This window comes from Lutra lutra, chromosome 7 (genome assembly GCF_902655055.1).
Source record: "Lutra lutra chromosome 7, mLutLut1.2, whole genome shotgun sequence".
In the NCBI taxonomy this organism is placed as follows: domain Eukaryota; kingdom Metazoa; phylum Chordata; class Mammalia; order Carnivora; family Mustelidae; genus Lutra; species Lutra lutra.
In genome coordinates this window covers 143,689,079-143,703,914 of record NC_062284.1, presented here as the reverse complement: position 1 = coordinate 143,703,914, position 14,836 = coordinate 143,689,079, and the positions used below count along the sequence as shown (strand labels likewise).

At 55.0% G+C, this 14,836-nt stretch overlaps 1 long non-coding RNA gene across 1 annotated transcript in view; it reads left to right on the top strand.

Annotated features, from left to right (window-relative positions):
* LOC125103635 (uncharacterized) overlaps positions 1–14,836 on the top strand; it is a 51,034-nt gene that overhangs the window by 1,777 nt on the left and 34,421 nt on the right. Inside the window, exon 2 of the long non-coding RNA XR_007128451.1 lies at positions 14,607–14,692. This is a non-coding gene — a long non-coding RNA (uncharacterized LOC125103635). The remainder of the gene's footprint in view (positions 1–14,606; positions 14,693–14,836) is intronic.

Below are 14,836 nucleotides of genomic sequence, written 5' to 3'. Positions count from 1 at the left end.
GCCGTCTCAGGGCTGAGAAGGAGAAGGCAGGCCAGGGAAATCTTTCCCCGGTGGCTTGGAGGAGCTCCTTGTCCCTTCCCCAAGGAGCACCCCCCCAGCCCCAGGGCAGGAGCACATCTCCCGTGGGCGGCTGGGGAGAGAGCGTGAAGCAGGAGTCCTCTCTGCCCGGCACCAGGGAGGACGCGGGGTGTGGACCCAGGGACTGTGCAGGGGCGAGTGGGACAATATTCCAAGGCTAGGACAGCCGGCCTAACCCCAGCTCTGCCCTTACTAACTGCGCGGACCCCTCTGGGCCCCCAGTACTTGATCTGCAACACAAGGCGAGGAGCAGCCCCCGTGTCCCAGGGCGCACTTCGGGTCAGTTGGGGAAGGTGCTGCAGCTCCCGGCGGACAGCTGGCCGTCCACGGGTGTGCGGCACAGCACTGGTGTCCCATCAGGCCAGCAGTGCTTAATCCGGGCTCAGGGGAGGCTGAGCTGGACAGAACCCTACAGTGGGAACCCAGGAGAACGAGGCCCAGAGGGAAGCCAAGAGCGGAGCCGGCAGGGGGAGAATCCCGCTGGGAGGCAGGCAGCCGGGGGCTGGCATCCTGGGCAGGACCAGAGGTGCAGCTGAGAGGCAGAGGAACGACAGGGACAGGTGCTTGGGCACTTGGAGTCCAGCCGTCATTTCACGCCTGATCTCATTTGAACCTCCCTGTGACCCTAGGAGGTGGGCGCTGTCACCCCCATTCTAAGAGAAAGAAACTCAATGGGGGAAGTGATTTCTCCAGCGGCATAGCTCTAGGAATCCCTGCAAGATAGTCTGACTCCAGGGCTGGTCTAGGGGACGCAAAGCTGGCAGGCGGGGACAGATGGTGTCCCAGGAGTGAGTCCCAGGCTCCTGTAGCCCACACAGCCTCAGCTCTGTGGAAACTGAGCTGCAGCCCTCCAGGGCCACGGGATCGTTTCAGCAGGTGGCCGCCATCACTGAGAAGACGCGAAACAGGGTAACAAATACCAGGGTTCACGATGCAGGGAGAGAGAAGTGTTCTTGGGTGAAAATATTCCATTAGACGTGTGTAAAAAGTTCACTGCTTATTTTATATGTAGCCATTCTGTGTGCCCTGGGTTGAGACACACAATGTATTTCTTACCCTGGCCACGGTCAGCCAGCTTTGAAAGCCACTGCTTTCAGCCTTTCTCTGTTCTGCAGGGGCCTCCGGGCCTTTGTTCTCCGAACAAGAACACCAGTGCTGGGCACAGGACAGGAGCCAGGACGTGCTGGAGGGTTTCCGCTCTGTGCCCCCACCCGCACACCAATGGGGCTGGCTCAGCAAGGTGGCGGCACCGCTGTGTGGGGTCCGAGAGGTCGGGGTGTTGAGATTTGACTGCGATCCCTCGGGCTTCCTCACCTGCAGGCCAGGGGTGCTCAGGAGGTCCCCAAAGCGAGGCCCAGGCTGGCCTGTTCTGAGAGGCACAGAACCCCATGTGGTTATGGGGAGCTGGCAGCGTGAGAGCCCTTCCCGTCCCTGAGCCAGTGTTGGTGGCTGAGAAGAGTGTCTTGGGGAGTAGAGGGATGTCAGGGTAATGACACTGGCAGGGGCCAAGAAATGCCCAGCTGGGCTGGGAGGCCTGTCAGGGGAAGCCGTCTGAGCTCCCTCCTGCCAGCAATGGGCCCCTGGAGGAAGGCTTTTGGGGTTATCAGATTTGTTTTCCAATCGGGAACTAACTCTGGCTGGAGTGTGGGGCTGGCCCCCCGGGACCTGTTGGGCTTCCTCCAGATGGTCCCGCCCCTACCACAGAGCCCCACATATGGGGCACAAAGCCTGGGGTTTTCAGATGGACCCTCCCTTACCTTGCCGGGCATTCTTCTTCCCCTCCCTTCCCCCAAGCACTCACGCTGACTTCTTTTGTCCAACATGGCCATGTCCTTTTAAGGTCTCCAAGGCCAGAGGCCAGCTGTCTACTTTTCTAAATATCACTGAGTGTTCTGGATGTTCAAAATACATGAGTTGGCTGTTTTGCCCCTTGGAGAGCATCATGGGCCCACTCCCATGGGGAAGGCTGGGGGGATTCTCAGACTAACTTTGCAGGGGCCTCTTCGTGGCAATGAAGCCTTCGTTCCCCTCCTGGGAATGGGCCTCTGGTTTGGGCAATTCGAGACACCTTGAAATGGTCAGTCGTAATAAACAGGCACAAAACAAACTGGCACCCCAGCAGAGGCCTCGTCCCTTTCCTGTCCTGACTGGATTTCCCGTCGGCCGTGCAGGTGGACCCAAGTGCTACGAAAGGGACCTTAGTTTTCCCAGGGAAACAGAACCAAACAAAGATGGAAACAAACAAACAAAAAAACCCCAAACACTCTCACACACCCCTAAATCCAACTACGTAATCGGGCCTGAGGTTGGACGCTCTGTCACCTTTGTGGGATGCAAACAAAGATGTCCCCTAGATGGTCCGCTCTTCAGACTACAGGCTGCCCATGTGACAAAGAAGCCTGGGGGCTTCTCTGATCCTAAGTTTTGCTCCAGACTTTGGTTCCTTTCGGCTTTGTGTGTGAAAATGACAAAGGGGTCCCGGTCATGTCACTGAGCGGGCCAGCATGGAGTGTTTAAAGGAGAGAAAATGTAAAATGGAGAGGGTCCTCCAGATGGGACCACGACGCGGCCAGGCAGGTGTGGGTCCGGGTTGCACAGTCCGGGGCCCTTCCCCCACTGCAGGTGCATAGGGGACCTGTCTGGCTCATGACAACATCACCCGTGTCAAAACTGTAAGGGGCTGAGCTGTGTCTGCAGAGGTGTCCCCGTGTACCTAGAGCCTCGCTTCACAACAAGCCGTTCCCGTCCAGTGGCATTGCCCCCTCAGAGTGCGGCCAGTTTCCCAGTGTCAACAAAACCATATGACCCCCTCTCCTGTCCAGTTTAAAGGTTATTCCTAAAAAGCGGCAGTTGACGTATTTCTGATTTTTTGAGACTCAAAAAATGATTTACCAGGAACACACAAATTGTTTGTTTTACTCTATGCTACTTGCTCATTGACAGAAGATCACTGGAAAAGAGCAAATGGAAGATGAGCTTAAAAAACTGTTTTTTTTTTGTTTTTTCTTTTTTTTTTTTGCAGCCATTGGGGTTACTGACATTAGAACATTTGCCGTTTTAAACAAACGCAAGGTCACTCAGTTTGTTACAGACTAGTTAAATAGTACCGTTTTGTACAAAACAAAAACAGATATTCCTTTGGTTAAAAAAAAATTGATGACTTTTCCTGCGCCACGTTTATGTCAAGTGGAAGACGATTCTAATTTTATCTGTGTTCAATAGGCAGATTAAAGCAAATCGTGAGGCTGTTGCTGTTTACAATTCTCTGAGCAGCTGAAGGAAAGAAAATCACCTTGAATCTAGCATTTTCTGAGCCCACTAAAACAGCCAGGTCCCTCAGACCATCTGGGAAGGAATGAATCCCATCCATGTGTTAGTTTAATATGAAATTGTTTTATTTTGACTCTTATTTTCCTTCAGGCTATTAGGGAGGAAAAGAAAAAAAATAGGAGAGCGGGAGAAAGACAGGCTTTGGTTCCTCACCATTTTCTCTGCGGGCTCTCCTTGGTTTCTCGGCTTTGGCTTTTTCAATGTTTTACTTCTTTGGGTTAAAAAATGTACAAAATGTATATTGTAAGTATAAAAAATGATATATTTTGAACGTGACAAAATTTTAGATCCACAATACACTCTGGCAAAAATATTATTAAAAAATACCGTTTGCTTTCACTCCGCCTAAACTGAAATGTCATTCTTTTTTTCATATTTTCTGATCTGTTCAGTCTGACATTTGTTGGATGTTAGAAAGTTCTGTAGACTATTCCAGAAATATTGGAAAAAAAGTGAACGACCGATATGTAAAATTTCCACGGAAGCACGCCTGCTTGGTTAACGGTAGTTTTCAACGCTGCGTCGCGCGGGGCTGTCGGAGGGCAGCGCGGCGGGGGCGGCGGCGGCCTTCCCCTTGCTCCGCGCGCAGCCCTGGGCGCCCTCCCGCCGTCCCGGCCCCGCGCGGCCTTGCAGTTGGCCCCGATCTTCCCTCTCTGCCGCGCACCGAGGCCGCGGGGAGAGCCCTGGGGGGCCGGAAGAGGGTGCGCGGCCTGCGGCGTGGGTCCGGCCGCGTCCCACCTGCTCCGCCCGGACCCGCGCTCCCCGCGCCGCCGCCGCCCGAGCGCACGGCCAGGGCCACCTGGCGGACCGTCCCGAGCTCACTCTTCCGCAGGCTTCCATTCGGCTTTTATCTGCCTCCCCCGCCCTAACTGGTTCCAGATTTGCCACTTCGGAGGCACCGGGACTCAGCCGGGCCGCGCTCTCGGCCGCCCGGGGACTCCAGAGCAATGAGCCCGCGGGAACGCATGGCCGGGCCCCCGGGGGTACAGGGCCCCGGGCGGGGAGCGGGCTGTGGGGCCGGGGCTCGGGGGTCTGACTCCGCTGCCCCGGCACTGGCCTGGCCTCCGCGCGGGGCGAACGGGAGCTGTCTGTCGCACCCCCCACCCCCGCCCCCGCGCACAGCCACCGTCCGCCAGGTCAGGCAGGCTTGGGGAGGGGTCCCCCGGGCCTCTGGGCGCCTTCGGAAGCGGGCGCCGCGGGCAGCGCAGCGCACATACTGGCTCCCAGGCCCAGCGCCCCGGGCAGCCACGACGCCCAGCCCTCCCGGAAGGGCGAGACCACCCACGCCGCCGCCGACGTGGGAACCCGGTTGTCGCCGAGGCCTGGGGCGTGGCGGGTGGGGGGCTCTGCCTGGCCCCCGCAGCACCACCATCCTGAGTCACTGTCCTCAGTGGGGAGACCCCCAAGCCGAACTGCTCCGAGCCTGCCGGACCCCCAGCCCTGCGCCCCCAGGCCTGCCTCCGCGGCTGGGCCCAGCAGGCGCCGGGCACCGGAGGGGGAGGGCCCCAAGGGCCTAGGGCGCTGTTCCAAAGGCCAGAAAATGGAAACTGTGCGAAAAGAATCCCCAAATCCGGCCGGGCCCCAAGCCCACCAGCTTACATAAAGCCCCAGGAGCCCGCCCGCGGCCTCCCCGCCTCGGGGTGAACAATCGGCGGGCGCCGGGCCAGGCTGCCCTGGGACTGGCACCACCACCGGCCCCCTGACCACGGGCCCGGCGTGACCCCGGGGAGGGGGCAGGGGTCTCGGCCTCTTCCCACCATCTGCCCCGAGAAACATTTAACTGGCCTTTAATCACATTAGCAGCCGGCCCCAATTAGGGCCGCAGGAGGGGGAGGCAGGAGGAAACCGCCGCCGTGTCACTCGAGGATAAAGATCCTTTCATGCCCCAGGCCTGGCCGTGGGCAACGCGGCGGGCGCCATCCCCAGCCTTTGATTGCCGGCGCCTGGGCCTCGCCGACGCCGCCATCGCTGCCCCCAGCCCCCAACGTGCCTTCGCCCTCGGGTGACCGCGTGGGCACGCAGGGCAGCGTCCGAGGCCGGGCCCACGCCCGCGCTCCCATGCCAGCCGAAGCCTGGCCCCCCGCCGCACGCGCCTGCGCACGGGAGCGCCCGAGGGGGCGGCGGGGGCTCGCGCGGGGCCCCTGGGACACCAGCGCGGGGGGCCGGGACCCTGGTAAGGCCGCCGCCCACGGAGCGGTTCGGAGGGAGGGTGACCCAAGCCGCGGGCGGCCTGGGCAAGTCACCTGTGTTCTCGTGGGCCCCCCTCCTGAGAGGGGCGAGTCAGCCCCGTGGCGGCTCCGTCCTCTCGAGCCCAGAGTGAGGCGCGGAGGGACCTGCAGGCCCAGCCCAGGCCTAGGCCCAGGCCGGGCGCCGCGGTGGCGGGGCTGCCGGGGGTCCCCGGCTGGGCGTCGGGCCCCAGGAGCGAGGGGACCGCGGGGCTGGGGCAGCGGGGCCGGCCTGGGCCTCCCGTGCGCCCTGTCGAGGGGTGAGGGGCGAGGGGCGCTGGCGCGCTGTGCTTACCTTGCTTGGGCGCCCGGCCCGCGCTCCCCGCGCCCGGGCGCCCCGAGGGTCGGAGCGGGGCGCGCTGTGGACGGGCCGGGGTCGTGCGAGGACAGCGGCCGCCCGCGCCTCCGGAATGCTGATGCCGCCGCCGGCCGCGACGCCCGGGGGGGCCCGCCCGGGACCCCCGCTCCACGGCGGCAGCTGCAGCCCGGAGCCGCGTGACCCCGGCCCCGACCTCCCGCGCTCTGCTGTTTGTCCGCACACAAAGGAGAACACTCATATTTTTCTTTCCCCGGGCGCAGACTTCACACCCGCCCCATCTCCCCTCCCCCAAGTCACCCCCCACCCCACACACGCCTGGCTGAGAACCGCTTGCTCTGCGCACACCCCCTTGGTCTCCCCTGTTGAATTCCATAGTTGTATTCGAGGATGTCAGCGCAGCTTAGAAAGTTTCATAGAAAGTCAGAGAGCAATTAGAGAGGCCCTTTTATTGGAGTTTCGTTGGTGCCATGGAGTCTTAAAGGAGCGCCTGAAGCGCCGAACACAATCCCATTAAGCCGCCCAAACTCCCACAGTCCTCAATGGGGTCTCAATGCTCCGACAGACTTTGGCCGGCTCGCACCGGGAGCCCCTGCAAGCCGCACTCCCACCCGGGCGCGCCGGTGTCCCGGCTGCGGAGCGCGAGGCGCTGGCCGCGGGGCCCACGAGCTAGCGCTTCGGTGCACTGACCCCGCGCTGCGGGTCTTGGCGTCTGGGGAGTCCTGGCCTGTGGCTAGAAAGGAGAGCTCGGTCTCGGTCAACTTTTTACCTCCCTCCGCTTTAAAAATCGATCGGCTAACGTTCAGAAGACGGGTGGGAGGAATCGCGCGTTGCTGAGAAAAAGGCCACATATGACCAAAGTTTCAGCTTAATTGAATTCTAGTGCCACATTATAACTCCCTGAGTAACTGCGCGGGGGTGGAGGGCGTGGAGAAGGGAGTGAATGGGGGAAGGCGATTCTAATGGAAATCTGGCCGTCCAGAAACGCCGCGGTGCGGGCCACCCTCCTCGAGGAGGGAGAATTGCAGCCTAATTCCAAAGGAGTGAGGTTATCAGACTGCGGGCTTTTATGTGGGAAAACGGGGTTGGCCCCACTCTGATTTGTGGTTTGGGGTTGATATTCTTGTGTGTTATTTAATGTGGAGGGCAGCTCTTCCGTAGAGCTTTTCCTTTGTTGGAGAGTGACTTCTCCTCTTGCCAATAAAAATTAATCTCTTCCTTTAGAAGTCAAAAAGGAAAGAAAGCAGGTGTTTTCAAAGAATAAAGCATTTTCTTTCTTTCTTTCTTTCTTTTTTTTTTTTTTTTTTTTTTGGTAAAAAAAAAATAGGTAGTTGGTTGTCAAAGCAAAGTGCCAGTTTTAGAACAATTAGGATTTTGCTCCTGGTGTGTCATCACAGATGTTCATTTTATTAAATAGAAGTTCGTTCATACCTGGTGGTTTCTGGAATGGTTTTAGGAAAGGAAAATAGGTGATAGGCTCATAATTAAAGATTTATAATTTTGATGGTAATGAAATGAGCATGGGTAATAGGGGAAGTGGCCTGCATACAAAATCCATAAGAGAGTAATTAAAAATGCATGTGCAAAATTGAATGCTTATTTTTTGAGTAGTTTGTATTAGTCATCAATGATTTGGAAAATTTTCTCAAATCTGCCCTGCTTTTCTCTCATTTCTTTGCCCTTCCTGGCCCTGTGGTTGCCAGTGACTGGGCCTCTGACCTCTTGTTCTGTGCATATACCATGCCTCCAGCCAGTCTACACTGTCTGGCAGGAAAGGACAGACAGTGGGCTTCAGGACCTGCAGATGCCAGCCTCAGACACTTCCAGCCTTAGCTTTACAGTCTTCTGCCTTAGCCACATTGGTTTCTTCACTGACTCTTTCTCTCTTGCCTTTAGATTTCCTTCCCACCTTCTGCCTCCCTAAAACACCTTGCACCTTCCTCCACCTGTCCGACTGCACCTGTCAGACCCGGTTCCCTCCTCATCGTCTCTTGGACCCCTGTGGGCCTGGCCCTCATCGGGCTCCCGGGGAACCATCTCCACCACTGGGTTCTCACGGAGGGCCTGGTGACACCATCTGTCTTTCATTTGTCTCATATTGTAGCTTGGCTTTGGGAATGTTTCTAGTTGAGAAGAAAACAATGAAGACCCCTTGAGAGCAGGTATCACTTTACACATGTCTTGGGGCTCTGTCAGCAGCCAGCACCCAGAAAGTAGGCCATCCATCTGTCAATCGGGTGTCGATTTATAAATCAGAATCACATTTCAGCAAGCAGAGAAGAGAAAAAAGCCAGTGACAAATGCTCCTGTCCACCGAAGGCACCAATTCTTCTCCGTCGAATTCTCAGGACCTGTCACTGGACTTTTTCAAACCAACATAAAACTATTTCGATTAAATGGGATCTTAAATTGTTTAAAAAATGTGGATGACTCAGTTGGACTGCAGTAGAAAGTGGCGGGGGGGGGGGGAACCAAAGGCAAATGCAGAAATCCAAACAGTTCAGTCTGCTTTGGATATCCTTGATTTGCCCAAGAAAAGGAGCAGATTCCTGAGAAACAGGCTCAGAAAGTCTCAAAGTGCTGTCATGTCTTGGCGAAGGTCCGTGGCCCTGAGGCGTCTAGGGGGTGGACAGGACCCTCTAGCACCTTCTGGAGGGCCACCTCCACTGCCTCCCACTGGCACCCTGGTGGTGGGCTGGCTCTGCAGAGGAGGAAAAAGTCCCACTCTGGTCAGTAGCACACACTGAAAGTAACAAGACAGAAACAACGGGAACAAGCGCACTTGGGAGACTCTTCAGGGAACAAAGATCGGCAATTTGCGGTGCTGCAGAAAGAGGTGAGAAGCAGTGCCCTCGGGAATTTGAAGGAGGAAGAGCTAGCATTCCAGTTCCCGGGAAAATGTGTTAACAACCCATCCACAAGAAAGGTGTCATTCTGGCCACTAGATCAAGTTCCCCAAAGCAGGTGGACGCGCATTTGGACAAGCGCATTTGGACAAGCTTTGGCAGGGGCCACCCCCAGAGTCCTGATCTTCAGTGGAGAACCCGGACTCTGTTGTGGAGGGTCCGGTTCTCAGCTCGTCCTTGTGAGCACTGGCAGAATCATCCGAACAAGAAACGGGTGTGTATGCACAACGGACGGTTGCGTCTGGAGGGCTGCCAGGTTAAGACATGCGGGGGACGTGATTTTCCAACTGTTTTGAAGACCCGAAGAGCTTCCCCCCTGCGGAAGAGCGTTACCAAGTGGGTGGTTCGGTGAAGCACCTCCTGGCCCTGAAGTCCTCCAACCTTCTTGCTGCGTCTCTTCGAGCGGGGACGCAGTCAAACACTGATCCTGTTTGTGTTAGTTTTGGATGGTATTTTGATGTTCTGATTTTGATGTTCTGATTTTGATGTCCTTCTGGGGGAAAAGAAGAGAAACAAACCAGAAATACCTACTTCAGACTTATGGTTCAATCCAGAATTAACGTTGAGGTTTGGGCCAGTGACCCGGGGACAGGTGCTACGTGTTTGGGCGTTTGTGAGGGACAGCTTTGGGTCAAGGCTTCTGCTTGTAACCCCAAGCTCCTTGTAACCCCTGACCTCCTTATTTTCTCCAGTTTAGGTGCTGCTTCCCCTTCTCATGTCAGACTTTGACAACATTGGTCCACGAAATATTTGGCACTGGGTGTTTTCCAGAACTTGGATTTTTTTTACCCCTCATGTTAGAAAGGGAATATAGGGTATCACGTCTACTGGACAGGGTGGAGTTCTGCAGCTGGGAAACACTCCCTTTTCAAAGACACGGGTGTTTCCACAGCGATCATATGAGTATTCACCCCAAGTGAGACAGAATGGGGACTCAAGTGGCCTCGTGTCAGTATGCTAAGTATAGTATGTATGTTGTTTTTTTTTTTTAAAGATTTTATTTATTTATTTGACAGAGAGAGATCACAAGTAGACGGAGAGGCAGGCAGAGAGAGAGAGAGGGAAGCAGGCACCCTGCTGAGCAGAGAGCCCGATGCGGGACTCGATCCCAGGACCCTGAGATCATGACCTGAGCCGAAGGCAGCGGCTTAATCCACTGAGCCACCCAGGCGCCCCTATAGTATGTATGTTAAGCATATACTAGTATGCTAAGCATATGAAAGAACTTTGGTTATCAGGGTTCTTTGGAGTTTTGGACACATGTATGTATAAGGGATTATGGATCTTGATTATAGGACAGCTTCCCTCCCCTCTTCCTTTAAGCAAAAAAAAAGGCATGAGTTCCAAGTTCCTTCACACCCCCTCCCATCGGTCAGTTTTAATCGTAAGTGGCTCTTCAGCGTTGTTTCAGGAACACCTACCTATTTTCAGACATTTCAGAAAAAAATGGACTAAGGACCTTGCTTTAGTGTATTAAGAGCTCCCGGTACTGACACCCAAGGCTACTTCCATGTCCTGCCCTAGGTGAGGGCTGGACACGGTAGCAGGGACAGCAGTTGACCCCTGATGGCCGCGTTTCACCCCTCACCCTGCAGGGGCTAGAGAGTTGGGTTCGGTAACCGGCACCGTCCCATCCAGCGCTGACCCGGTGAGTTCGTGGGGCCTGCATTCGGGCTGATAATAAACATCCACCACTCTAAGGGACAGGACCGTTTCCGCGCAGAAATCGCGAGCGCTCCCATTTAAGTGGGCATGTGGTGTCTGTTTCAATTAGCAATTGCTTATTTCCTGGGGAGGGTCGTGAGCGGTTTGTGAGTCTGAGTTTTTTCTAGGGCCCCTATAAGCAAATGCAGCGCATAGGGGCAGTGTGCGCTCAGAAAGGATCAGAATGCTTTGTTCAGTTGTAGGCTGTGTTGGACACCAGCCTGCGACCTATAGGAATGCGCTTCTGGAGGTAGTGTCGGTCGCGGGACCGAGGCCCACCACACCAGTGTTCTTTTTTGCACAGACTCTTCAGGGGTCCATCTAGTGCTCAAAGCAGAGCGGCTGGTTTTAATAATGCACGCCTTTGGGGTTCTGTATTAATGCTAATAAAGGGGGAAGGGGCATTGAGGGCCAGCGTCCCCCGTGGCTAACACGACTGGGAGGGCACGGAAGGGAAGGGTTGGCAGCTCTTAGGAGACAGTTCTGCAAGGGGCCACTGTGAAGTTTATTCTGGAGCTGCCAGAAGTAGCAGGTGTCCCTCAGCACAGTGGCTGAGGTGGTGGGGTTCTGCCTGTCCCCGTCCCCAGACCTGACGTACTGAAGGGAGAGGCCTGACCACAGGGAGGTGAACCTCAGCTGCTGGGGAGACCAAGGTCACGCCTGCCCCAAGGGGAACCTTCCCTCAGAGGTTCCACTTAGCATTTCTCATGCCTGTTCCTCCTCCCCCACCCCCGAGACCTCAGGGTGTTTACACGGCTTATGTGGGGAGGATAGACTTCAATTCGTGGGATTAAAATGAAGGGAAGCAGGTGAAAGTATAGGCTGGGGAAAGAGAGCCAGGGTCCCTGGCGGCTTGCAGGGACAGGGGACAGTAGGTCTGACTCTGCCCAGGGCGGGCTTGCTCAGACACTGCCCTGAAGATGAAGAAGAAATGGTCTCTGCCCCTCCTGACCCAAGGCCCAGTAAGGGCCTTGGAGCGGCAGTGACAGGGGTGGGGGGACGGTGTTGCGTCAGGTGCAGGTGTGTCAGTGCGGGTGTGTTTAGGGGTGAGGAGGGGCCCAGCAAGACGTCCTTGGGAGGCAGAGGCTGAGCTGAGTTGTACGGGTAAGTTGGCCTTGACAGAGGGAAGAGGACAGCACTGAGTGATGAGCAGGAGAGGGTCGTCCAGGAAAAAGCAACAAACAGCCCAAGAAGGGGCGTGGCAGGGATTCCGAGGTGCCCTCTCCATTATGAGACATCAGCTCTTCATCCCTGTTTCTCCATGATGCATTGGTGGGGTGATCTCTTGCCCAACGGCATGATCGGTCCAATACCATGCTGTGTTGCAGCAAGTTCAACGTCAAGTTCTGTAGACTTTAATAGGCACCCGCGAAAGAGAAGCGGCGGTGGACAATTTCGTAATATTCTCTTACGCAGGGATGCTTGAAGGTTTCTAATCATACTTTCAGGATCTCTGTATTAATATTGTCTTTGGGGCACCTGGGTGGCTCAGTGGGTTAAAGCCTCTGCCTTCAGCTCAGGTCATGATCACAGGGTCCTGGGATGGAGCCCCGTATCGGGCTCTCTGCTCAGTGGGGAGCCTGCTTCCTCCTCTCTCTCTCTCTCTGCCTGCCTCTCCACCTACTTGTGATCTCTCTCTCTCTCTCTGTCAAATAAATAAAATCTTTAAAAAAAATTAATATTGTCTTTTATTCATATATTCAGTGAACAGTTACTGAGCATCTCACAGGTGCAAAGCACTGGCCAAGACACCGGGGTACACGGCCTCTGCCCTCGCTGAGCTTACCGTGAGCTGGGGAAGACGGTCAGCAAGGGCAGCGTGTCCCCCGGGAGGCTTCTGAGTGCCTGCTGTTTCAGCAGTTCCAAAGGAAAGGAGCCTCCAGCAGAAATCGATGGGAACCCTGCCGTGTGCCAGGCATACTGGGAGGTGCTGGGGAGTGCATGAGGTTGTCCCCATTTTCTCGGAGTTCAGGGCCTGGTAGGGAAAGATGGGCAAAGTCCTTGGAGTGTTGTCAGTGGTAGAAGTCTCTGGGGGTGGGGGGTGGTCAGTGCTATGCCTGGGGCATGCCAGGAGGAGGGAAGGCAGCCAAACAGCTGGTCCCTCTGGGGTCCAGTAACCCTTAGTTGGGGTTGGGGAGAGGGTGGGATGGTCGTGGAGGGGGCAGTGGGCCAGCTGGCTGGGGCTGTTGAGTTCCATGCTCCTCGATGACAAGAGTCAGGAAGCTCGAAGGCGTCCCCTCAAAGATGTTCTCCTGAATTCAATGCATATTTTATATGAAATGTTCCCCAACATTAGGTAGAATTTGACATCTCTTAAAGAGCAGTCTGATTTCCCAGACGTAACCTGGTAGCTGTTCCGGTGTCAGATTAGCTTCCTGTTGAATAAAGATTTTGAGTGTGGAACGCCAAGAACGGGTGGGGACACAGGTCCTTTTCCAGGACACCAGCGACCCTGGCTGCAGATTAGAAATGCAGCTGGAATTTCCCCGAAGGCAAGCAGTCAGATAGTTCCGCCTCTGAGCCTGTCCCCTACACGGTGACAAAGGAAGACTTCCCCGCCTGCTGGTCCCATGACGGGTCAGATGGGCAGGTGGGCCTGGTTGGCTGCTGCTATTCCTTTGGGTTCCATCTCCGTGATTACGGGGGAGGGGCGAGGACGTGAACAGCGGGGAGGGAGGCCAGCAGCTCCCACCCGCTTCGGAGCTGGCCGATGCTGCTGAGAGGTAATCAGGTGACAGCAGCTTCTGAAGGTGGTTTTCTGCAAGTTTTCCATCCCCCCCCTTTCACTCGGGCTGTGGGTATGATAGTGGCCGAGCAGCCGGTCAGCAAGCTGTGGCCCCTGGCGGGCCTCGTTCTCAGGACGAGAGAGCTGCCCCACACAGAAACCGATTTCTGGGCTCAGCCAAATACATTTTTCTATTCTTTGTAAAATAAAAGAGCAACCAGTTAGAAATTAGTTGTTCAATTCAACTGTTTTTTCTCTTTTCTTTTTTTTTTTTAACCTTCTCAAATTTTTTTTTTTTTTAATGTGATAGAATTTTTTTCTTCTGGGCAAATTCTTAGGATTTAATTGCACTTAAAATTGTGGAGCCTGTCAGAGTAAATTGCAGATAGCAGAGTTTTACCCAACGAAAGCAGTCCTTGTGATTGTCACCACCGTCAGGCTTCTCAGATAAAGTTGTGGGAAGGACAATTTAAGTCTGCAGCGTGGTGAACCACACCTCAAATCAGTATTCAGCACAAAGCTCATCACGCTCAGAGACAAATACCGAAGTCAGCAGCCATGATGTGTGAGGAACCAGGCTGTGATTTTTAAGCGATTCCAAAATTCTCCTCCTGAAAGAAAAGGAGAGATGTCTACCCCACCGGTTTTAAGTTAATCTGTAATTTTTTTTTTTTTTTAAGAAAAAAGACAAAGCAGTCTTATGGCATCTTAAAAATAGTAAAGCAGAAGCAATATTACCAGCTCCACGTGAAGCCGCCGCATCTGCTCCCGGCTCAGTCGGCTCCTGCTTGTTCCCAGGAGCAAACAGGACCGCCACATGGCACGTGTCACCACAGCCTCCTCTCTGGCCAGGAGGCGAAAGCCCAAGGGTCCTCTCCCTCCCTCGAAATGCTCCCTTCCTCCATCTTTCTTTTTAACATGGAGTTTTAAGACTTTGTTTATTTTTACAAATTTTGGTTCCAGGGTTGTTAACACACAGTGTTCCTATTTAGTCTTCCGTCCACCGTGTTTGAGAAGTGAGCTTCTGGTGCGGAACTGAGCTCATGTCGGGAAAAGCAGAGCTTTCTGGAACTCTGAGCAGATAAAAGATAAGATCAGAACTCGACTCTGATCTCTGGGGTCAAGGGAGGGCCCCACCCCCCATACTCTTTATCCTTCTTCCCACGCCCCGTACTCCCGAGGACCGATGGTAAGCCTCAGCCCAACTGGTACTGAATCTATAAAGGATGGGAAGTCGTTTCTCTGTTGTCTGGAATCCTTTTTAAGGAAACTATTATGTCTATCAATCACTAAGATACACTTTATCTATATCTTTTGTGTAGGTCCCTATGATCAGGACGGACTGGGAAGAAAGCTCCTTCTTCAGCAAAGTTCGCACTCCCTTCTACCCTTCGGCCCTGCGGAGAAGGTGAGTTACATAACAGACCGCGGAGCTCTCGGACCCTCTGCTCGGTGAGAGCGGGAGAGGAACAAAGCAGCGGAGGCCACTGCCTCGGGTCTGGCCGAGGGCTTCAGCTCCGTGCTGTGACGTGCGGGTCCCTCGTCACTTACA